Here is a 25,256-nt window from a genome sequence, read left to right on the forward strand (position 1 = left end):
GAGGACATGGACACAGGCCCTGGGGGAGAACAGCTGCAGGGCCCCAGGTGGAGGCACCGGAAAGGCCTTTGGCTGTGGTGATCCGCTTCTTTTCCCATTCCTGAAATCCTCGCGCTCCACAGTGTGTGCATATCCCGGCGCAGCTGCATCCCCAAGAGCTTCCTCTGGACTCTTCTTCCGGGACAAACATCCCTTCTGGTGCTCCTATCTTCCGAGCGATCTCGGAGGCAGCAGGCTCGGACTGGCCTATAGGGCAATAGGCCCGTGGCCGAACCAAAAACACAAAATGCTGGTGCGGTCCAGTTCATTTTGGTCAAAGTGGGCCACTTTTTGGCCAGTTTAATGAGTTAATTCACTATGCGCCTAGTAGTTTTGAGCAGTGTTGCTGGATAAATATTCTTTAAAATGCACAATTTTCATCACACGATCAAAAAAACGACCCGTTGGTTACTATTCAGTGTCACAAAAGGAATGAATAGCCATTTGCAACTGAGGGCCACTTTTTTGATTGGCACCCGTGACAATTTTATGGCCCAGTCCGACCCTGGGAGGCAGAACTTTCCAACTGCCTGCATAGGGGATGCTTATAGCCACTTTTCCATGCTTGCCTCCTGTATTGTGACAGTGAAGGTCTGTAATGTCATGGCACGGAGTTGGGGTAGGGGAACGCGTTTGTGAGATGGATACATGTTCGGGTGGCCTTTCTGGGCAAAAAAAGTCCAGGCCATTACCGCTCGTCTCGCACTGCAGGTGCACCTGCTAGCGGTATGCTCTTGATTGTATTTGTTGTATTGTTTAGAGCGCAGACCTAGCTTGAGAGCAGCGGAGCGCCATACAGAGTGTGGGAAGCCAGTGTTGCGCCTGGCATTTTTTAACAGTAGTGCAGTACTGTGAGTTGAGGCTGTGTCGGTGCGCCCGCGCGCGATGTCCTTGGTTCGTCCTCGATGAATCTCCTGGAGGACGGAGGGTGCAGTGCTTCGCTAGATGTCAAGGAAAAGGCACTCTGGTTCGATTTCCTTCCTGCATCCTGTTTCTGCACTCCCACCCCCAGCCACCCAGAGCATGCCTCTCTTACACTGCCACCCAACTATGCGTGCTGCCACTTGACTTCCGAAACCTTACCACTGGATTCCAGTTAACTGTTGTTAACAGCTCTTTGTTGTGTGGTAACAGTGGCCGTTCAGTTTCTAACGTTTGTGCACGCTGCTTTTTGTGCCAAGCACAAAAGGGCCCCCCTTCCTGGGAAAATAATACCGTGCAGGGCATCCTAGCCTTTGTCATAGCATTTATTTTTTTAGTAAGTTCCAGACCCACGTTGCTGCCAGTACCCGAGTCATCTCTGACTGCTGCCTGTTTTTTGGCCCCGCGACCTCCCAATCGGTGCGTATCATTCGTGCTTATCCCCTTCTAACAGCCAGCTGCACACATTTAATCTCGGGTGGTGCTTTTCATCCACTGCCAACTTCATATCTCCATCCCTCATGCTGCTTCCTCCCCCGTCCCTTGGTATGCCACGTTACAGCCAATCTCCTGTTGGATCCTCGCAGAGAGGAGTTCTGCGTAACACCCACGCTTCAGCCGGGAACAGCTCCCATTCTTTCCCTGCGCCCACCCTCCCAGTGGCCTCTTGAACTAGTGGTGGTACCTCAAGAGGTTGACCTGCCTGTGGGAAAATGGGCAGCTTCCTCCAGTGGTCGGTGCCTCTGATCTGCCCGACGGTATGGGGCAGAGTATGTAGCGTGCCAAGCGTGCATGCGCAGTCCTCTCGGAGAAGCTACCCTTTATGCGACTGAGGGCGCTCCAGTGTGGGGGCTCGCTCTTTTGTCTTGTCAATGGGAAGGATTAACCCTGCAAGCAGACCTTTTTTTACCTATTGCTGAACATGAAAGCAGGTTTCCATGCTACCACGGTCTACTCGCGCCCACGACTGTGGGCAGAATTTAATATTCCTATCTGCAAGAGAGGAACGGGGTGCCATAGTGGGTGCCATGGGGCATCTACAGCAGACCCCTGGAGAGCCTGAAGTCCAGCACAATCGGTCTTGTCTGACATAGGGGTGTGGCTGCAGGGATCCGCCCCGAGATAGTCTGGCCCAATAGAGAATTGAACATGGCGTCTAACCACTTTATAACTTGTGAAGTCTGGCATTCTACCTTCAGGATGGCCAGTCATTCAAAAACTACCAAAGACCTTGTGTGGAAGAAAAGCTAATCTATATGAAAGGAGGGGCTTAGTGAGGCCCCCACACCCTGTATAAAACCTGGCACCAAAGTTTCGGGATGTCTATACCACCGGCCCAACCAGCTGCCTTATAAAGGTACAAAATTACGAAAAAGGTCATTGAAATTTTGTTTTTTGGGGGGTTTCCTCCCCCAAACAACCCCCTTCGCTACCGATTTTTTTTTTTTGGAACTATTTCTGAACCCCCCCTAGCCCTATATCTGCCCTTACCCACCCCCCAAAAATGTTCGATATCCTTTTTTGTAATTTTATACTACTTTAAAAGGCAGTTGTAAAAATGACTGTCGATGTAACAACATTGTACCATAATTCGCAGAGTATAGTCGTCAACTGACTTGTTCTGCTGAAGTGAGTGGCGCCCGCTTTTTCTGTCTGCTTGTATTAGTTAGATTTCTGGCTGTGGACCCCAGGGTAAGCCAGGGACGTCATTTCAACAAAATGCCAGGGGTAGCGGAAGTGACATCACATGACCCTTGAACCCCGAAAGTGATGTCATATGACCCCACCCCAAAGTGATATCGCGGGAAGCAATGGAACACGACCTTTCACCCGTTGACAAAACAGGAAGTGGCATCACATAGCATTGTACACTACGAAAAATATGGTTACGATATTACTATAATGTGATGTACATTTCATACCTGAATGGATCGCCATATGTATCATTAAGATCAGTGTGTATAGGCCCATATTACCAAATTACTGTGATTGCAAGCAGACGTCCATGACCAAATGATAATGATGTGTTATTATATAGCACTTACGCTTAAGCGCTTTATATAGAAAAAATATACACCCAATATCACCCAACCTGTGTTGGTACCCATTTATCGACCTCAGAAGGATGAAAGGCTGAGTTGAGGCGTTTGAGAACAGACTAAATCAGTGACTCACCCCCTGAAGTGTGCCTGAAATAAACCTTTAATGAGTCTAGCAATTATTGTATAGAATTCCAGAAAGACACATTTTTTGGCATTCCTATTCTTTCTTATTTAGGTTCAGAGCTGAAAGTGTTAGACTTGTGGCACTCCTGTTCTTATTTTTCTTCTTTTTTTAAGGGGCCTGAACAAGAAAGCCAGCCACTCCTGAATTAAAGAGCCACATGGCGCTGGCCACAGCCCAGGAGCTAGCAATCCAAAAAAAAAGAGGGCGCAAGGGAGACCACAGAGGTCACAAGGGAGACCTCAGAGGTCGCATTTGCGACCTCTGGCGACCCCCAAATGACGTCCCTGGGGTATGCCAGGAGATTTCTGGGGTCAGATTATTGGGGTAGAACTGCAGATGTTTTCTATTGACCACTGGTGAAGGAGGAATTGCCGACTTGGAAATGCCTTCCCGTTTGTCAGCGAAACATGTTGCTTTTACCAGCAAACTCATTTCTGTTCAATAGTAGTCCTCCTCTTGGCCTAGTACCCTGCTCACTCTGCACTCTCCTTCCCAGGCTGCCCCATGCACCCTGCTTTCCCGGGCTGGGCCATGTATACATCCCAACCTCCGCCTCGGACGCTATAAAAACAAAATGGATGTCATGGCTTGGTATTTTTACTGAAATTGGGTATGAATATGTTGAGACACAGAAATTGAGACCAGATTAGGGCAACCAGATGGCAGCTTCTTCTCGACCCCCCCAGACGTTTAGTTGTTGAGCGTGAGTTAGAGGGGCAAAGTGTGTATTTAGCCCTCTGCCGGAAAGTGTACTGTAAGGAAATGTGCTCTCTTAGGCGAAATGTGTTACCCTCACCACTAAACCTCTCAAAGTGAGATTAATATTAAACACTAATTTGGGTTAGTAGGGAATAAACAGTGCGAGAGTCTGAAATTAGGCAGACAGATTGTTGAGATTAAAATGCAGGAATCTTCTTTTTTCTTGTTGGGGGTGGCTCAAAGAAGAACTTGGAAATAGCTCAAAAGGTTCTCTACATCATACAGTAGGTGGTACTAGCAGCGCAATCTGAAGAATATGGAATCCTGACTAACTGGATCCTGCCATCAGATGCTACTCGCAAAACTGTGCCACCGAAAAACCAAGCGCATTTGGCACGGAGGCTGCAGGTGATAGTCTAATAGCAGGCCTGAGACCAGGACGTCCCTTGTGAATGGAGAACACACGTGCTTGTTTTGGAAGAAAGACCACGCAGAGCAACAAAGGTTCGAGTCCCAGATCCACGCTTGGAAACCAAACAATGAAATAAAAATGTCTAAAGACCCTACTTGTTCGTCAAGCTCACCAATTTCAAATGGCACGATACACCCTAAAATGGGTCTGCAGCCTGTAGCTCTAAGATATTTTGGACTACAAATCCCATGGTCCCTTGCCATTGACTGTGCTGGTGGGGACTGATGGGGGGGTTACTGTTCGAAACATCTGGAGAGCCAAAGGTTGCAGACCCATGCCCTAAACTAATCCATGCTATAATGATCTTGAGGCAGTACGCTCACTGAATTGCTATTAAATCTCGATACTGAACCAAGAATCCGATGCGGAGCTTCTTGTAATAAAGCACATGAATTTGCTTTGCCATGTAGATTATAGAGAACTATTATCTGGCTTTGGTGAACCCAGAGGTGATGGGAGGGAAGCTATACTTATAGGGCAGAAATCGGTTGCAAACGTTGGAACAACCAAGACACATCCTGTTGGAAATGTATAAAAGTGTTCAAAACAAACATTAAATCTTCCTGCAGCTGGGCAGTTCCCCCTATGTCAGTGCATGATGCCAGTCTGGCAGGTGTTGTGCGGAAAATCTCAAATGAAATGGAATGATGGGACCTTTTGTCAAAGCCCTAGACATGTGCAGGCTGGCTGCACCGCCTGCAAACGGTGATCCCTCGCTGCTGGTCCTAGAGTGACTGCTCATTTAAGACCACTCAGTGCAGACCATTCATTCCCTATGTGGCTTCGGATTGGATCTATAAACCTGCAAGTTTGAAATCCTAAGAAAAGAGTGCGTTATGAAAAGGGACAGTGGCCTGTTTCATTGAGTAGAGTAGATTCTCCAGTCATTGGATTTGAAAAGGTCCAGCCCAACTTGGTCACATTGGGGCCATTGAAGAGCATGGTTTGCCTCAATGTCGCAGGAAGGTCTGGGTAAAAGTTGAGAGCAACTACGATGTGCGCTTCTTCAAATGCTGTCAGACTAAAGGACTGAATTGGCAATGACTAGGGATTGGCAAGCTGTAGCCCTTCAGGTACTTTGGACTACGACTCCCATGATTCCTCACCATTGACTATGCTGGCTGGGGCTTATGGCAGCAGCCCATCTGGAGAACTAAAGGTTTCAGACCCCTGCATTAGACAGTCCTGCCCTTTCATCGTGTTCTTCTTCCCTGTGATCATCAGCGTTTGTGCTCTAAGTCTAGGTGTTCTGAGCCACTCCTCTTCTCCAACCCAGTAGTGGTTTGAAAGTCATTGAACTACTTTGGATGGCGGTGGCTGAACTTGATGCACATGAGGGTCAACCCCTACGTGTCTAGGACCAGGGAAACCTAAATGTAATGCAACAAAGATGTCTTGGCCGGAAAGCCAGAAAGTACAACTAAAGCGGATTAGATCGCTCAATTTACAACTTCATGCAAGCACTCAACAAAATTCATTTACGTATCGTTCCTAAATATTGTGACATACAGAATAGTCCTGAGTGTTTATGTTTAAACAGAAAGCATCATACTTTCTTCGGCTATACCACATACATTTATTTGATTTTTGTATAATGAAAAAACAAATGTATTCACATATTTCTAAACACTCAATTTGCGCAAAGAAAAAGATTTTTATGTACTTAATCTCAGTGTCGGGCAAAGCCTGAAAAAAGTACTCTTGCTGTTTCTGTAAAACAAAAAGGGAACGAAAGCTACAAAAGAAAAAGAAAACCTGTAAATACATGTCATTCCCAAAGACAGGCACTTAGCCCAACATTCAAATTGATATAGATATATTACAATGTGTTTTGCCTCTCTATTGAACAACTAGCGAGTTTGACTTCTCGCGTTGAGTTCAGGCGCCTACGTAGAGCGCTACTGTAAATATAGCAGAAGCACAGCCCACAATATGGTAGAATTGATCAAAACGCAATGGGCTGTATGTTTCGGCTGTCTTTTGTAGATATGTCCAACTTCCTCAGGACCAATACTGAACTTGATGTGGGACCCCTGAGGAGTAAAGGGAAAACTCAAGGAGCGGTCGGGCTGTGTTTGTATCTTGTGTGTAACCCTAGTGGAAAGGGTAGAGATCCCATGTATTCAAAATGTGATAAGAAAATGGTGCAGGTAAAAGATAAAGTGCTCTTATGTTACCCTTCACCCATTTAGTAAAAACATAAAAGCAAACGAAAATTCAGAAAAATGTAAGTTTTTATTAAGAAAGGTTAACATTATTTGCATTTTCTGAGGGTACAGCTGGAGACCAACATGGAGACAGTGCTTACCCGGGTGGGAAGCAGTCCTGAAAGGTTGTCTCAGGGTCCAATGGAGTTGCTACAATGGAGGCATGCTCAGGGGTCCGCTAGGTTTGCAGGCTGGCTGCTCCACTAAGGTTAAAGGAAGTAGGCCGGATTGTGAATGGGAACTACGCGTGTCTGTGGGAGATGGAATAAGGGGCAAGGCCGGTTGATCTCTTACCAATAGGCCTGCGGGCCTTCTTACAGGCGAAGTTGAAGTGTGGGAGATGTCCTCCGTGGCAGACGGTGCTTGGCAGCTGGAAGAAATTCTTCACTGCTTTTCTCCGTGTCATCGATTTCTAAAGGAGCAGATTGTTGTGGAATGCGAGACAGTCACGGCAATCCAGGGCAAGAGGCTGTCATATTTTCAGAGTTACAGTGCCTACAGATAACCGAGCTCAACTTGGCATAGCTAATCTTTGGATAGTGGGTTTAGTCTACCTGAAAGCTGCATGTGAAGGGTTTCCTTTACTCATTATCAATCGCACCCCGGTTTTTAAAATTCTAGCGTTCCCCACTCATGCTCGCACCCCGTAACAAAGCAGAGTCTCACTGCTACTAGGTACTGGTATGTTCTGTAATTCTATGACCCCACGCGCCTGTTGCTACGCGCGTTATCTTCAAACTGGAACATCACAATATCAGCACTGAGAACATGTAATCTGAACTGATTGGTCTTCACTCCTACGCTAATTTTTTGGGAGAATTGTACAATGGTTTAATTAACGACCTATTCTAAAAGCATTTTAACTACTTATTTATTTTCAGATGCTTAGGTTTGCCAGGTTGGTTCTTGTAATTTTCAGGCTTTACTTTCTCTCTTTCTCAAAACCTTCAGTCTTTGGAACTCAAGGAAACTGTGGCCTCTCTAGTCTAAATCCTGGATGAAAGGCAGTTTAGAACCTTCCTCAAGATTCCACGCTATCACACCACTGCCTTTCTACCAATCATTTTTGAGAAACTTACACCGAAGCTAAAGGAATCTTGGTTAAGAAAAGAACTGTTGCTGGTCCATGCTCCCTCACATATCGCTGGACTCAATATCTCTTGGGTATACAACAACCCTCCGTCCCCACTCTGTGGATCTTTTATAAAGCTTTGTCCTCCGGGCTTTGTCCATCATCAAAACTTTATAAAAGATGTCTTGAATTGTGCACTTTTCAAGCCATATTTTATAAACATAGAAATGTTTTAAAAAGATGGCTTGAAAAGTATGCAAACCATAAGTCTTATATATTTGTGTGCGTACCGTACTGTTGCTTGTGTACTTTTCAAGCCATCTTTAAGTACACAAAACATAGTAAGGCACGCAAACAAATATATAAATATAAACATTTATATATTAATGTGCCCACCTTACTATGGGTTGTGTACTATGCAAGCCATATTTTATAAACCGACATTTACAAAACAGGGCTTGCATAGTACACAACCCATAGTAAGGTATGCATAGAAATATATAAATGCTTACATGCATTTATATATTTGCGTACCTTTTTTAATATGGTTTGTACTTTTTTAGGCCACGCCCCCAAATCAGGCCCCCCCCTCGATGTCTTAACCCACCTAAATCCCTGCCCATTCCGCTTAAAGCACTTTTCAACTCTCTCCACGCTGCAGCCCTGGTCACGTAAATTCTGCCCCTCTGCTACTGAACATAGAGTCTAAGCTTTGAATGTGCTACCCAGTGTGCAGTGAAACACACCAGTGACCGCGTTTTACCCCCCTGCAGTGACGACACTGTGTGCATGGGCTCGGTATGGCCAGTCCACTGAGCAGTGAAGTACTCAACACGCCAAGCATATTTACAGGCCGCCCAGCAACATTCAGACCTCTGTTGGGTTTGTCCACCCTGCAGTGACATTCATTGCCTTCGCTTTATACGGTGCGCCCACATATCCTAAGCTTTCTATAGAATGTGTTCTCTGTTCAGTCGAGGACACGGACACGTTGTATGGTGCAAAGGGGTGTGAATATTTCCCACAAATATGTCAGAGTGACTGCGTAGTGAGCGAGCCCGACCCAGCCAAACGGGATTCGGAACGGTTTCGCCCCAGAATTCTTTTTTTTTTTAATAATGGGTTAAAATTGTGCTTTAATAAGCACACTTTCTGTGAAAAATTGGGTACAAACCAGACAGTTTGCCATTGGTTTTGTAGGTTAACTTCAATCCCAAAATGATTTAATTCATTTGAACTTTTTTAAAGCGCAAAATACACAAGCCTTTCAGCGCTTTACAGATAACCACAAAAACATTTCAGAGCATTTTAAATACACTTCCATGAAATTAGTCAACAGTTTCTAAAATCGCGATGCTAATTAGTCTCCGTAAAATCTAAAAAAGCATACTCATCAGATTGTTCCAGAGAAAAAATTTGTCCTGAAAAATGCCTAGTTGCAACCATTTTCCAAAACCACGTTCTGACGGCTTTTTGGAATTTCGAATAATCTGTAATTACTCGGATCTCAGAGGGTAGTTCTCAGAGGGTAGTGTAGTAAGAGCAAGGCCAAAGTATGGCTGTCTGCCCAAGACCTGTCCCGGCAGTAACTTGCCCGCCCGCCAGTCACTACCCGTGTTCTTTGCCTCACTGTATAAAGCTGATTGTGTATATACCTGTAAAGTTGGTTGGTGATTGGCCTTGCCTATCACTCTTATTACCTTTTTGCTCCTCAGACGATAGAATCTGTAGGACTGTAAATTATGCTTCTTCCTTCACTGTATATTACCCTGTATGTTATGTTTATGTATATCGGTCATGTAACCTAAGTGATGCTCCCGGATGCCTTAGGGCCAGGTGTGCTATAAATAAATAAAATACAAATACAAATGTTTACAGCAGCTCCAATCAGAGTTCTTAAACTCTGTTTGAATCGGGGGGGATTCTAGACCTAAAGATTCTGGACTCCTCGGGCCTTTTGTACCTCCAGAGATCAACTTTTCTGTGAAATGTAACAGTTTTGCTGTAAAGTGCTCTATACGTTACATGTACTAACTTAAACTGAATCACCCATTCGATGGGGAGCCAGTGAAGTGTTTTCAGAATAGGAGTAATTTGCTCCTATTCAGCTGCACCACAAAATAGATGCACTGTGGCTTGAACACCGCTGTCAGAGGTGCCAGTGCTGATTCTGTTAGCCCAACCAGCGCAGACCTCCCGCGGTCAATCCGAGGTAAAACCAATGATTGGACTAATAAACGAAAAATGAGTCTCAAATATCCTTTTACTGCTCTGAGGGAGAACAAATGAAAATGTGCAGTTTTTATCAGTGAATTAATGTGTGGAATAAGAGATGGAAATCTAGTGCAATCCCTAAGGGTTAATACAAATAAACGGTGTTCCTAGGATCTTGGCTTCAGAAAGGCAATTATTAATTGAATTTCTTTATTTGAAAAAATAAATCTGGTATTCGAACCTCAGTTGCTCTGTGTGGTCTTGCTTTCAAGACCAGCACGTTGCCCCTGTGCTATATTCCATTCCATTATCAATTGACAGGTTTCTGCATGGAGTGTGAAAATATGAAAAATGTAGTCTTCAGCGGATTGAATTTGCCAATGTATTGATCTCACCTGCCAACAAAATCTTCATATAAAGATTCGTGTCTTCAGCATATTAAGGCATATTAACCAATCTGTTTCTTAGCAATTTCACCTGTTGCTTCCATCTATAAATTAAATAAAATGGGCGACAAAATCGAACCCTAGGCTGCTCCATATAGTACTAAGGGTGGGTTTGAATGACTTGGACCAATTGAGACGATCTGATGCCGATCATAGAGAAGAGCTTTTGCCCACAGTATGACCATATAAAAACATGTTCACGCTGGCTGTGCCCATACATTTTATTGCTGCCTGCACCAATATGCCAGTATTCCTAAAGAAGAACATACTAGTGTTTGCTTTGTGTTTAATGCCAGTAATTACATTAATAAGAAAACATGTCTACATTGGTTCTGCCAATATATGGAAGTGTTCACATGTAAGAAGAAAGTCCTGTTTACTTTCCATTTTAAAAATGCCATGCCACAATAAAGCACATCTAGAGGAAGTCTAGACAAACTCCAGCTTCAAGGCCTTACACTGTACTAGTGTAATGGAGTCCTCTGGAGCATGCTATCAACTCTTGATGCAGTGCAGGGTTCACCATTGCTCTGGTGTAGTTGGGTATCATGGATCATGGCCATGTAGCAAGCAGTATAGGCGCTGCCCCTATTCTCTGTACGATATCCCATAGCCACCGCCCTTCACTAACCTGCTCGTCCACCTTCTTTGTTATCGCGAGTTATACTGCACAGTGCTGCCATTTGTATACACCTTGCACAGCACAGATGCATACTGTAGCAGCCCAACAACTGCCACTTTTAACTGCCCCAACTCCACTGTTCCTCCACGAACACCACCATCCTAGAACTCAATTTCCGCACACACCTGGCCCATACCTTGCACGGTTGGTGAACTCATTGTCAAGCTACCATGCATGATCTCAACACCTTGGGGCTACCTCGGACTGCACGGACCCCATGTACCTTAAACCACTTCACTTAGGATGCGTCAGTTCCTCTTTCTAGTAACATTCTATCTGTACATATCAGCAAGACTGGCTCGCATCTTGCTTCTCACGCACTAACTTGCCTCATTGCAGGCTGGGCAGGTAGCTCAGGGGCATCGCTGAGCAGCGCGTGTCTATTACCCGGTCCTGCGCTTGGAGGCTGGTCTATGGCATCAAACGTGATGTAAGAAACCAATTTATTTCATTTTGTTTTTGTATTCCCTCCCCTCTTTCCCTGATCTAGTGTCTAGAGGCTGCTATGCACGGCTACTAGATGAAGTGACCACTGACGGGGCAAAAGTTCCTTCCAGAATGTAGCACCATGGCCCAAACTATTTCAATTAGATCATCTGCTTAGCCTTTTTTAATTTTATTTTTTAAACCGGCTAGAAATGACAAGTGACATAACCAGCACTGGTAAATTAACTCGATTTTTCCAAAACAAATGGCACAACTTAATCCCATAATGCCGAAATGTTGAAACGGTGATGCTTCGTGGTGGTTAATGTCCCCCAGGGAAGGTTCAGTTGAGATCCATGCAGCTCATTTCACTTGTGATGTTGAAACCTCTGAGTTAAAAGGAATGCATGTTATAGCAGAGGTTGCATGCCCAAAGGTTTGCATGCTATAGCAGAGGTTGCGTGCCCAAGACCACCTGCTATAATCAAGTAGGGGAGTCAAGGTAGTCTTGACTCTTATGGGAAAATCTGGGATTTAGGACACGCTACTCCCCTCTATAGTTCCTACCACTCGCCTTCAAAGCTCTAGCTTGGTCACTAACCAGGCTGTTCTGCTATTAGCTAGCTCCTTTTGGTTCTTGGTCTGATCTTTACCATGGAGCCCCCCTTCACCCGCCCCTCCCCCTCTGTTAGGCAGAACTACATGCAGTACCCTTTGGGAACACTACAAACAATTAAGACTACAGGTGTAAGCACAATCTCACCTTTGGTACAAGCCTGTACTACACAGTTATGTGGTAGCAGTGGCCGAGCAGCCAGACTTATCTCAAGAGGGATGTGAGCAGTACAATATGTTACACAAAGGACCATCAATCACAGTAGTTCAAACAAACACTTACTCAAGGGTTCTTGGTAAAAGAATATACATTTATTTACACATTTAGTTAGAAAACATTCCACTAGCAAGAAGCAGCTCAATATCAAACTATAATACACTACAGTACACAACCAATACGTTTCTGAACAAGTTAGGCTCCCCTGAAGTGGGAGCAAAATGGCACTTCAGTAACTTTCAAAAGCGGTAGAAAGACAAAGGTTATAAGAATCAAAACACAATTATTTTCAGAGGCAGGGCAAATGGTTTCAGTTCACTACAAGAGGCAATTCAATTCAATAGGTCTGGGCCAAAGTCAACGGTTCAGTGTCTTGGATAGGATAGTACAGTTCTGGTAGTGAATGATTAAATCTTTGCCAATGTTCTTAGTAGTTTGCCAAAAAAAGTTACATGTCGGATTAGGAGCGAACAAGACTCCAAAGTTGGGAAAGTTTTACAAACTTTCACCGTGCCAGAAAGGATTGCCACATTGTGTTTGCACAGTACCTTAGGTATGAAGAAAAGCTGTAGCTGAGGCAGTTGTTCCTGGCAGTTGCTGCAGATCTCGCTGTTCCAGAGCTTCAGTTGTGGGGACAAGAAAGACGACGTCGGGAGGATCCTGCACTGCCCAGGGAAGAATCCTCAAGCTTGGCTAAACGTCAGTTTTAAGGTGTGAGTGCCTTAAAGTCCACAAACTGGTATCCTTCTCACTGGCTATCCAGTTTTCAACGGCACTCTGAAGAAAATTCAACCATTATGGAGACGGTGTCCAGGTGGCTTGCGAGTTGGTTGTTCCCACTAGCTCAAGGGAAGAAGTCGTCCTTGAAGGGGCTTCTCTGTCAAGGGAGTTTCAGGCAATTCGGACCTGCAGCAGGGCTTCACCGGGCAATCCAACGGTCCAGGAGTTGCAGCAGTTGTCTTCCTTCAGCTTGTCTTCAGTTCTTTCATTCCAGTGGTCGACTCTGCCTTCCAAGTCCCAGAGACCTGCTTTTAAACAGTTTGCTCCCATTCATTCCAGCCTAGCTGTCACTCACCCAGCAGGGTGGCTGTCCTTGCCGGACAGCCAGCCAATCACGACAGAGTGCATTCAGGTCTCCTAGGAAACTAAGCACAGGGAGTTTTGGGCACCTCCCTCACATCCTGTCCATCCCAGACCCAGACACTCAGGCACCAGAGGAGGGCTTTTTCTGTGTGACGCACAAGAAAAAGAAGATGCCTATGGAGTTTATCTAAAAACTCCATATCCAAAGAAACAAACACAGAAACAGATAGAAAATGAAAAGTTTAAAGTCCCAAAATATAGCAGAAGAGCTGGAGGGCTCTAAGGTGGAGGGAATTAGCACTTGGGTGTTCTCCCTAACACCCCCCCCCCCCCCCGCCCGATGCCCCAATGGCGGCCTTCCCCTCTCTAGGGTATCGGCCGTGTGTAGTGTCCACCCACTGTTATCCCCTTCGCACTCTGTAGCCCTCCCCCCCCTTTCCTTCGATTATCCTCTCCCTGCTGAACCTGCCACCCTCTTTGGGTTCCAGTCCATTCTGCAGGTTTCTTTCCCCACCCTGTATCCCCCCTCGCCCCACTACTCCTGTCGCGCATGCATGGAACTCTGTAGCCCACTTTGTGCTCGCTCCCTGGATCCCATCCTACGCACAGGAAGGCCATTCCTTGCATGTGGAGCATCTTCCCCGTTGAGCGTCTGGGCCAGTAGCCACGAAGCGCCAGCGTCGGTGATGTTCCTCTGGTTATTGGGCTACAATGGGCCGTGCAGTAGCAGCTGCTGCTTGCTGCAGCTGCTGCTGCTTGCTGCACGCTCCCGGAATAGATCCAGCCGAAGTAGAGCTCATAGTGGCTTGCATACCCTTTATTACCGGAAATTGCATCTGTCGTCTTCTGTCCCCTTCCCACTCAGCTATGTCGGCTTCATACTAAGAAAACAATACGAACCAAGGAATGCTACGAGAGCCTTTAAAAAGTTGGCCCAAACCAATAACTTCAGTGCAATACACTACTGGATTTTGCGGAGTGGGAGGCTAATTGCCAGGTGTACAAGGTGGGCCCAGAGCTTTGAATGCGTGTGGCAGACTCTGCGACTGCAAGGCCTCGGGGGCGGGGCGTTCGTTGCTCCTTTACTTCTGGTCAGAGATGCAGTCACGTGTACCTAGAAAGCCTGTCACTATTGATGCATTTAGAGTGTAGCTTCCTAGGGACGAGCCCATTTGACGTACCAAGTACCTTGAGTTAATGAGTTCCGTTAGGTTCGTTTTTAAACTGATATATACATTTAAAAACCATATCCATAATCTGTGGAAGCTGTCGGCTATTCAACTGGCTCACTTTGGCAAATTGATATTTTGACCCCGTTCCCAGTTTCCTACTGGCGGCTCTGGGGTTTTCTTTGCTTTAGATGCTGCTTAATACATATCCGGCTCTCCGGTGGCGTGCTAAGCCCAAGCCCTTGTCACCCCAAGGGCCCTTCCTTCCTACTGCTTTCTGTGTCATGTTCTTAGCGCATGTGTAACCTGCCGGATAGCTCCTCCTCCACGGGAAAGGTAATCTCCTCGAACACTGATGCTCCTTTTCTCAACCAGAGCACAGAGCCTGCCGTGGTGGGGGGCGGGGGCAAGCTGGCCGACCACCAGGGGAGCCTTGGCCCCCAGGGCGCCATTAACTTTGAAGGGCTCCCCCGAGATGGCATAGCGGGAGCAGGCGTGGCAGGAGGGCTTTTACATTCAAATGCACCCGCGGCGGCGGGCGCATCCAATAACAATACTGTGCTGTTATAAGCACCCTATTACCAAATGCGCCCATCCACCGCGGGTACTTCCAATGACAAAAGGGCGCCATTAGCCCCCCACCACGACAGTTCAGGAGAGTCTTTCAAGGGCTCCCCAGAGCTGGCATAGTGGCAGGACGTATGGCATGTGCCCCATTGTCATCAAACGCGCCTGCAGAGCACATAGAACAATAGGGTGTTGATGCACCCTACTCATATCATCACCTCCTTGCCCGAGCGAGGAGGTATAAAAAAAGGGCACATCCTGGCCCCGCCCTATGTTGACCAGGGGCACGAGGAGGGGGCGCCAATTCGCCCAGGGCGCTGCTGCCCCTAAGGCCGGCCCTGTTCTCAACTGTGGTTGTGTTCCTTGTCTATCCCTCAAAACCAGTGGTATTCAAATGTTTTCATACTGAGCCCCCCACCACCGTATGATATGAAAAATATGATATTGTTTGTGGGTTCCCCTACCTAGGGGTTGGTACTACTAGGGGGCCCACAGGATGTCCAGAGGGGACCCAGGCATTTCACAAGATCAGCAGGTTTTCCACTGCTTATATTTTCTATTAAAGGCTGTCAATTTCATGCTTTTTAATGTTAAAAACAGTCATCTTAATCCCTTTGAAGGGTCTGAGGCCCTCCTTGGACACCCGTCGTGCCCCCAGAGGGGGCCAACCCCCCCCCCCAGTTTGAAGACCAGTCCTGTAAAGTCTCATGTCTCAGGCATCACTGACGCGGCTTCCAGGCTTGGTACTGCCCCTGTTCCCGGGTGCACCTCCTCGGAGACGGACCATGCCTCTCGGTAGTAGTGCCTGTGCTGGCAGTGCCCCGAGCACAAGTCGGACCTCGCTCGCTCTGTGACTTCCTAAAAATCCACAGTAGGCCTACTTTTCTAGCGCTTCGGTACCCTTGTTGATTTGATCGCGTCATCAATAAGTTACTTGCTTCTTCTCTCACCCTGTCCTTCTCTTGGATGCCCTTGTCCTTCGGTGCTCTAACTGAATCCCTCTTACTTCACAGCTGGTTCTTCCTGCTCATCCTCTTGACTCCTGTTTTTTTCTTTCTACTCCCCTCGGTTCTCCACTCCTTCTGTCAAGGCACACTTTACTTCCTGGAGTAGGGTGACCGGATGTTCAAGACGAAATCACGGGCCAGCCAATGACCTAGGACTACCCTCCTCCCCCTCACGTCCAGTCCCCGCAAAGCACCTTCACCTCCCCTGCACCCCACAGTATTTCCGGCACTGTTCCTGCATATACATTGCATAGGTCTGACTGTTGATATAAGCAAAGTAATAAAGAGCTTTTGCTCGGATGCACATTACAGCCTTCTAGTTTAGCACATTTAGCAACTGGTCTTTGTGGCACAATCGATTCATGTCTGTGCCCGGTACCTGTAAGATTAGGGATTGGAGCCCAGCCTGCCGGGGCACAATTCGGACTGCATTATAACAGTTGTGTTATGCAAGCTTCACGGTATATCAGATGGGGTTAAATGCATGCAGTCATTAGATGCTTATGGAGGTAGAATGAGATTATTGGACAGTCGTTATAACAGTACGTTTATTACCAGCATACCATTGGGGGTAGCAGGAGGCCAGCTAACATTTGCAGATGGTGGGGAATGTGTAGCAATGCTGAGAGTTGGAGCGATTGCAGATAGTTGGGAATGTGTACCAGTGCCGAGAGTTGGAGCAATTGCAGATAGATGGGAATGTGTAGCAATGCTGAGAGTTGGAGCGATTGCAGATAGTGGGGAATGTGTAGCAGTGCTGAGAGTTGGAGCGATTGCAGATGGTGGGGAATGTGTAGCAGTGCTGAGAGTTGGAGCGATTGCAGATAGTGGGGAATGTGTAGCAATGCCGAGAGTTGGAGCAATTGCAGATAGTGGGGAATGTGTAGCAGTGCCGAGAGTTGGAGCGATTGCAGATAGATGGGAATGTGTAGCAGTGCCGAGAGTTGGAGCGATTGCAGATAGTGGGGAATGTGTAGCAGTGCCGAGAGTTGGAGCGATTGCAGATAGATGGGAATGTATAGCAGTGCTGAGAGTTGGAGCGATTGCAGATAGTTGGGAATGCGTAGCAGTGCCGAGAGTTGGAGCGATTGCAGATAGATGGGAATGTGTAGCAGTGCCGAGAGTTGGAGCGATTGCAGATAGTGGGGAATGTGTAGCAGTGCCGAGAGTTGGAGCAATTGCAGATAGTGGGGAATGTGTAGCAGTGCCGAGAGTAGGAGCAATTGCAGATAGTGGGGAATGTGTAGCAGTGCCGAGAGTTGGAGCAATTGCAGATAGTGGGGAATGTGTAGCAGTGCTGAGAGTTGCAGCGTTTGCAGATAGTGGGGAATGTGTAGCAGTGCTGAGAGTTGCAGCAATTGCCGATAGTGGGGAATGTGTAGCAATGCTGAGAGTTTGAATGATTGCAGATAGTGGGGAATGTGTACCAATGCTGAGAGTTGCAGCAATTGCAGATGGTGGGGAATGTGTAACAGTGCCAAGAGTTGGAGCGATTGCAGATAGCAGGGAATGTGTAGCAGTGCTGAGAGTTGGAGCGATTGAAGATAGTTGGGAATGTGTAGCAGTGCCGAGAGTTGGAGCGATTGCAGATGGTGGGAAATGTGTTGCAGTGCCGAGAGTTGGAGCGATTGCAGATAGTGGGGAATGTGTAGCAGTGCCGAGAGTTGGAGCGATTGCAGATAGTTGGGAATGTGTAGCAGTGCCGAGAGTTGGAGCAATTGCAGATAGATGGGAATGTGTAGCAGTGCCGAGAGTTGGAGCAATTGCAGATAGATGGGAATGTGTAGCAGTGCCGAGTGTTGGAGCGATTGCAGATAGTGGGGAATGTGTAGCAGTGCTGAGAGTTGCAGCGATTGCAGATGGTGGGGAATGTGTAGCAGTGCCGAGAGTTGGAGCGATTGCAGATAGTGGGGAATGTGTAGCAGTGCCGAGAGTTGGAGCGATTTCAGATAGTTGGGAATGTGTAGCAGTGCCGAGAGTTGGAGCAATTGCAGATAGATGGGAATGTGTAGCAGTGCCGAGAGTTGGAGCAATTGCAGATAGTGGGGAATGTGTAGCAGTGCTGAGAGTTGCAGCAATTGCAGATGGTGGGGAATGTGTAGCAGTGCCGAGAGTTGGAGCGATTGCAGATGGTGGGGAATGTGTAGCAGTGCTGAGAGTTGCAGCAATTGCAGATGGTGGGGAATGTGTAGCAGTGCCGAGAGTTGGAGCGATTGCAGATGGTGGGGAATGTGTAGCAGTGCTGAGAGTTGGAGCGATTGCACATAGTGGGGAATGTGTCGCTGTGCAGAGAGTTTGAATGATTGCAGATAGTGGGGAATGTGTACCAATGCTGAGAGTTGCAGCAATTGCAGATGGTGGGGAATGTGTAACAGTGCCAAGAGTTGGAGCGATTGCAGATGGTGGGGAATGTGTAACAGTGCCAAGAGTTGGAGCGATTGCAGATAGCAGGGAATGTGTAGCAGTGCTGAGAGTTGGAGCGATTGCAGATGGTGGGGAATGTGTAGCAGTGCTGAGAGTTGGAGCGATTGCAGATGGTGGGGAATGTGTAGCAGTGCTGAGAGTTGCAGCAATTGCAGATGGTGGGGAATGTGTAGCAGTGCCGAGAGTTGGAGCGATTGCAGATGGTGGGGAATGTGTAGCAGTGCTGAGAGTTGGAGCGATTGCACATAGTGGGGAATGTGTCGCTGTGCAGAGAGTTTGAATGATTGCAGATAGTGGGGAATGTGTACCAATGCTGAGAGTTGCAGCAATTGCAGATGGTGGGGAATGTGTAACAGTGCCAAGAGTTGGAGCGATTGCAGATAGCAGGGAATGTGTAGCAGTGCTGAGAGTTGGAGCGATTGCAGATGGTGGGGAATGTGTAGCAGTGCCGAGAGTTGGAGCGATTGCAGATGGTGGGAAATGTGTTGCAGTGCCGAGAGTTGCAGCGTTTGCAGATGGTGGGGAATGTGTAGCAGTGCTGAGAGTTGGAGCGATTGCAGATAGTGGGGGAATGTGTAGCAGTGGTGAGAGTTGCAACGTTTGCAGATGGTGGGGAATGTGTAGCAGTGCTGAGGGTTGCAACGTTTGCAGATGGTGGGGAATGTGTAGCAATGCTGAGAGTTGGAGCGATTGCAGATAGTTGGGAATGTGTACCAGTGCCGAGAGTTGGAGCAATTGCAGATAGATGGGAATGTGTAGCAATGCTGAGAGTTGGAGCGATTGCAGATAGTGGGGGAATGTGTAGCAGTGGTGAGAGTTGCAACGTTTGCAGATGGTGGGGAATGTGTAGCAGTGCTGAGGGTTGCAACGTTTGCAGATGGTGGGGAATGTGTAGTAGTGCTGAGAGTTGGAGCGATTGCAGATAGTGGGGAATGTGTAGCTGTGCTGAGTTGTGTAGCAGTGCTGGGTTGGCATGAGGGACGAATGAGGGGTGGCCTGTAAGTGTGTTTTTCTGCAGGGAAAGTGGACTGGAGGGTATTTTATAGGGTGTGAATGTGTTCCTCCAAGAGTTGTGGTCTTCATTTGTTTTTTGAATTGCATGAGGGCGGGTGTGGGTACATCGTATGTTGAGATGTAATGGGGTGCCACATTATTGGGGCATAGATTGAGAATGCAGGATTCCCGATTATTTCTTTAGTCATTTTTGCAATCAGCCAGATAAAAATATATATGTGTATATATAATATAACTTTTTTGGTGAGCTGGAGTGGGCATTGAAAGTAGGATCTGCACCTACTTGGAAGATAATCATGGCATTCAGGACCACTCCAGGTAAAGCGCCACAGGAAATTGTGCTTTCTAGGCTCAGCCCTTTTGTGATATGTTACATTTGTGTATTGTGCATCATAAAAGTTAATCCCCAAGTCCGATATGCTGTGTTCAATCTATAATACATATTGAATCATTTAAAAAACAGCTAACATGTCAGTTCTGTAATGCCAACTCGAACCTGCATCCTGCACCAATGGAGCGTCTGCAACTTTACCTTTCAGAGGGCAGGTTCTTGGTAAGCATCTTTTATAGTCACACTATCTGCATCAAGGTCGGGGTACAGATTCTGTAACCAACCCCCTGCATTAGTCTTGATCGTGTCAGATTCTCTGACTAGAATGTAAACTTTTCAAATATTGTAATCTCTACTACATTATCCTTTTGTGTTTTTTCTTTTTTTTTTCTGAACCAAGCCACATGATGTTACTCAGTTTGCAACAAACTGATTCCTTGTTATTTATTTTATTGTTAATTTATAACGCGCTTAATACCAGCTGGTTTCTAAGCCGGTTCGGGATTCGAACCGGTTTCCTCTGAGCTGTCCTTCTTCCCCCCCCCCTTTATCCGATTTGGATGATTCTCAATTCATTGTCAAAGCGAATGTTGGCCCATAGTTCACCCAATCTGATTTTGGGCTAATCCATCTTGCCATTTTCTACGTTACTAGCCTCAGACAACTGTCACCTGGTGTATAAAATGGCACGGCATTCGTGTGTGCCCACTTCAACGGTGGTTCTCATTTTTGGTGATAAGGGGAGGGGCTGGGGGTTGCCTCTTATGTCATAACCTTATGCACCCCATGGGATGCCGACGGTCTATATATAATGACATTACATGGGACAGTGCATGGGTTCCAGTTTGTGAAGAGGTCTGTTGTTCATGTTAGAAAATAGCACAGCACTAGAATCTGCCATTTATGGGGGTGTAAATAACACCAGTTATAAATGAACGTGTGCAGAGGACCAGTCCTACATCCTATTAAATGGTTCAGCATGGAAGCGCTTGTGTTCTTTTTTTTTTTATTTATTTGTTTGGTTAATAAAATCAACCTTTCAAATTTTCACCATACAAAACTGCAATAAAATTTTAAAGAATTACATTTCATGATTGTTCACCAGCGGAATTATACAACAACAACAATTACAGTAAATAGATTCAGCAGTCTAGTTTTCTCAGTTGGTTCTCTTTTTTAAAACTTCAATAGTTTGGCTGATGCTTATAGCATTCATCAGAAAATACAGCATCCAAACATTGAATCGTGGCTATCTTTATAAATAGCTTGGGTGATGAGAAGATATATTGCCACACATCCTTATGAATATACATATTTTGTTCTTCCAGATGATTTTTGAAATACAATTTACGATTGGATTCCAATTGAGGACAAAACACCATACAATGTTCCAAAGTCTCTTTCTGATCTAAGGCTTTACAAAATTGGCAGTAATTGTCAACCTTCGGAATTAAATTTCTACGAGAAAGAACATCTCGAGTTGGCCACAAATTCAGGCGGAAGCGAAGAAGCTTTTGTCGTATTTTTGGACATGGAAATTTGACCAAATAATCAGCCATAATGCTTGACGCTTATGACCAAATAAATTCCGTTTGAAGTCCTTGTAATCTAAACATTTATTTTGGTTGGTGCACCAGTCATACTGTTGAATTTTCTTTTTTGCACTGCCTTCATTTGATAAAAGAAGCTCCAGCGAGATTGATGCATCAGCTAGTGCATTTAGAGTTGACTTGCACCATTTTTGGGAAAGCATGCAATCTCTACTTAGTAGATGGACAGCCACTTTGCCCAAAATATCTGAACGATCAAGAGAGAAGCGCTTGTGTTCTTGTTGACTCTGTGCAGACCTATGCCAGGACCCTGCCTCTGGTACAATGAGATGCCAGCAAATTGCAGTTCCATGCAACGGATGGTCTACTTCATTGAGTCACAAATCAATCACGTGGACCTCCTCCAGTCCTGTCAATCCGGCTCTACACTGCAATCTGCATTCAATTAAAAAGAATGAACATAATCATACTCTCAACTTGCTCCCTTTTATTATTTTTAGATAAACATTCACACATCTAGTGAAACCTTTTTGTTGTCCTGAAGAAAGCTTAGAGCCCCCGAAAGTCATTTTTCCACCAACAGGACCTTAGTGTCTAGACCCTTCGTATTTGACTCACAAACACTACAATCGGTCCTCTAAGCCAGAAACACCAAATCTGTGTCGACTGTGAAAATGTGTTGCATATCTAGTCCTGCACATCAATTATTTTTGTGTGAAAGCTTTTCTGCCAATGTTAAGACACATGTCTATTTGTTTTCTTTTTTTGGGGTAACAATTGCACTGCCCTTTTTTGATGAATGTTTTTAATATGTTCCTTCTATTAAACTTTGTTTTAGATGCTTAAATTTGAGTGTGACTCTGTATAACTAGTTCAAATAAATTACTAGTTTTCTGAATAGGTCCTCCCACCTCGTTTACGCCTAAGGGAGGGGCAGCCTGGTTTCTCTTCCCTCTTTTGCTTCATATTTTACTTTGCCTTTTAGAACCAGGCCCCCCTTAAACAAAAAAGAAGGCTTCTGCCCTTGTCCCTTTCTTGTTCCGAAACACTGGAAAGAGGACGAAGGTGCTTGATTGAACAGCTCACAGTAGCATATATGAAAGTACCTTGGAAAACCGTGTTAGAGGTTGGGTTCAGAAGAAGCATTCAGCCCATGAAGTTGTTCTAGGAATTTTTTCCAATATTGTGAGAACGAAACGTGTTGGACAGCTAATGTATAGATAGATGCACAAAAGGGTCTATGAAAATTGGCTACATTGGTTGCACAGAGTTGAATTGGAGTTCACATGAGCAAGCACTCAATACCATATTTTTTAGAGCACTTTGCACTTTTTATGGATTTAATCACATGTGTTTTAAGATCATGTTTGTTTTAAGATGTTAAAGTCATAAGTAATGTCTCCTGTATGTTGGACATAAAGGACACAAATGTTTTAAATGTGCTGCAAAATAAATGTTTAGGATTAAAACGAATGGTGACGTCATCCTGCATCAGCAGTCCAGGCAGGTTTCAAGTATTTAAACGTTTGAGTCCCCAGGGGTAAACTGACTGCTGCGTTACAAATGTCCCTGATATCTCTGAGATGTTTCTGAGGTACTCGTTTATCAACCTGCGAAGAATTAAAGGTTGAATTGGCCATGCCAGGATTTGAACCGAAGACCTACATATCATACACTGATTGCAGCAGTGAGCTCTCAGCCCACTGAGCTATTTTACCACTTTGCTATTAAAAATGCAATGCCAACATAAGAAAGCATATCAAAACTGGCTGCACAATGTAGGCCAGACACATAACACGTATCCACGTTTGCTGTAGCCCTGATGATGCACAGTAAAAGAAATCCCTTCACACAGTAAGACATATCTAGACTGGAAGCACCAAAATGTCAATCTAACCACGTAATAACACCATGCTTACTTTATCATTGCTGCCTAGAAAAATACACAATGCCACAATAGGCACTGGCTGCACCCAAATGCCAGTCTAGCCAGTTAATTACCCTTATGATTACTTTATCAGAGCTGCCCAGTCCAAAATGTCAAGCCACACACAATAACCTATGAGGCTTACTTCATTACCCAGACAAATATGCTATAACGCAGTAAGAAATTGCTAGACTGGCTGCACCCAAATGCCACTGTAGACATGTAATAACACTTATCATGCTTACTTTATTATAGATGCCCTGTAGAAATGTCATGCACATTAAGAGAGGACTAGTCTCGTACTAAAATTTTAGTCTAGCCAGTAATAACACATATCATCCCTGCTTTATCATTGATGCCGATTTATGTGATGGCGCACCCTCCTTTTCCCCACCCTCCTGACATGTTCCCTCTCCCTCTCCTCCTCCAACCCCAAAATTATCCCTTTGGCCAAGCATTACCTCCATGCCCCTCTCCCTCGTCCTAGTACTTGCATATGAGGCAAGGTGCTTCATGAGCAAGTACCGGGATGAGGAACAGTAGGACTCAGAGTAATGTAGATTACTGGCAAGTAATCTAGGTACTGAACACAAGCACACTATTCGCATACTCATTTACACTGCACCCATCCACCATTCACACACACCTAGCCACCCATACATCATGTACTCGCACATATTACATACATTTCATATACATACATACACACCCTTTCATGCATGCATGCACGCACACACATTTACAAAAAAACAAAACACTTTCTTAGCTTTTTCAAAGTGCATTGCTGCTCCGAGGAACTCCTCTCTGACTGCGGGCTGGCATCTTTGCCTCCCATGCGCTACGCACGCAAGGAATGTCATGGGCAGCGCAGCGGAGCCAGAATGTTACATGTCCTGTGGGGGAGGGGAAGGGGGTTGGTTTCGAAGTCATTCTGACTTCAAAGAAATGATTTTGGTTACAGAAATATATATATTTTTTTAAGTCAGACAAACTTCACAAAGAAATTAATGTAAAGAGGGCTCTCGTCTGAGAGCCCCCTTTACTTTTGGGATCTCTCTGCCTCTGCAACCCCCAGGGGTCGCAGAGCCAGGGATAATACTAGAGTTGCCAGGGGTAGCAATTGCTACACCTGGCGACCCCCACTTCCCATTGACTCGCTGGCTGCCAATACTGTTTGCTTAAGTATGTCACCCGAAGCAGAGTGCTTCAGGTAACCATATCTTTAAACAAACGGCGCTATCCAGGTGCGCAGGTCCGCGTGCCCTGCTTTCCACAGCCAACAGGGTGCACCTAAAAGGGACCTGCTCCCAAGGGCCCAAAAGCGCTGCACCGGAATGCCCAGCTTCGGGTCTGAGGTGGAGCAGGACGTTTCGGCGCTGCCTGTTCAGTGCGGCCCGATTTGGCGCAGACGTTTCGCCACAGAAGCCGGTTTGGCACAACCTGTCGGGGGCAATTCTGGTTATTCTTTTAACATTAAAATAGCGATACAATTAAGGCTGTAGCGAACCCTGGCTTGTAAGTCTGTGCGACTGCACAATTAACCTCAAGGCCATACAATTCTTATCAATTTGAAATGCACCAGTTACATATATTAAGCGTCATAAGTGTAATGTGACCTTCATCATGACTTAAGTTAATATAAGTAACGGGTGCCATTCAAAGGCATAAGATTTCGATAGCGGGCTTCAGTCCCAAGTTTTTTTTTTTTTGTTTAATTAAAAAAAATGTATTGCGCGCTTTAAAATGCTGGGGACAAAATATCCCGCGCCGAAATAGGGTGTACCGGGTCTGATAGTCTAGCCCTGGCATAATGGATCCAATGCTGCCACCTTGTGGCTGATGTGCACAGTGCCCATCTGCCACTTCGCCTCTGTGACTTTTGAGAAGGTGAATATTAAAGACTGTCTGTGACTTTGTCTAATGCTTGGACGCCTCCTCTTGTTCTGTT

The 25,256-nt window shown here is 45.8% G+C and overlaps 1 protein-coding gene across 7 annotated transcripts in view; it reads left to right on the forward strand.

The window, feature by feature from the left end:
* The window catches only part of HSPG2 (heparan sulfate proteoglycan 2), a 1,237,996-nt gene that overhangs the window by 286,756 nt on the left and 925,984 nt on the right, over positions 1-25,256 (forward strand). The gene's annotated exons all lie outside the window — the stretch shown is intronic.

The sequence above is a fragment of the Ambystoma mexicanum genome, chromosome 8 (genome assembly GCF_040938575.1).
Source record: "Ambystoma mexicanum isolate Mex_15411 chromosome 8, UKY_AmexF1_1, whole genome shotgun sequence".
Classification (NCBI taxonomy): domain Eukaryota; kingdom Metazoa; phylum Chordata; class Amphibia; order Caudata; family Ambystomatidae; genus Ambystoma; species Ambystoma mexicanum.